This window comes from Morus notabilis, unplaced genomic scaffold (assembly GCF_000414095.1).
Source record: "Morus notabilis unplaced genomic scaffold, ASM41409v2 Scaffold382, whole genome shotgun sequence".
NCBI classification, from domain to species: domain Eukaryota; kingdom Viridiplantae; phylum Streptophyta; class Magnoliopsida; order Rosales; family Moraceae; genus Morus; species Morus notabilis.
This window is the reverse complement of record NW_010364200.1, coordinates 171038-171480: the sequence shown is the minus strand read 5'-3', so window position 1 is coordinate 171480 and position 443 is coordinate 171038.

The window sequence follows — 443 nt, the reverse complement described above, 5'->3', positions numbered from 1 at the left end:
TTCGAAGTGATAAAGGTGGTGAATATTTCTCAAATGAATTTGATGCTTTCTGTGAAGAGCATGGAATTATTCACCAAAAGTCAGCCCCTTTTACTTCTCAACAAAATGGATTGGCTGAAAGAAAGAATAGAATCTTTACCGATATGATTAACTCTATGGTTCTTAATTCTAAATTGCCTAATAATTTATGGGGGGGAGCTTTACTTACAGCATGTCATGTTCACAATAGGATTACATCTATGAAAACACATGTCTCTCCATATGAAGTATGGAAAGGAAGAAAACCAAACTTGATGTATTTAAGGGTGGGCTGTCTACTAGCATTTTATAGAATTATTGACCCTAAATCATCAAAGTTAGGAGCTAGAGGTATTAGAAGTGTTTTCGTAGGTTATGCTGAAAATTCCAAGGCTTATAGATTATTGAATCTAGATTCTAATGTT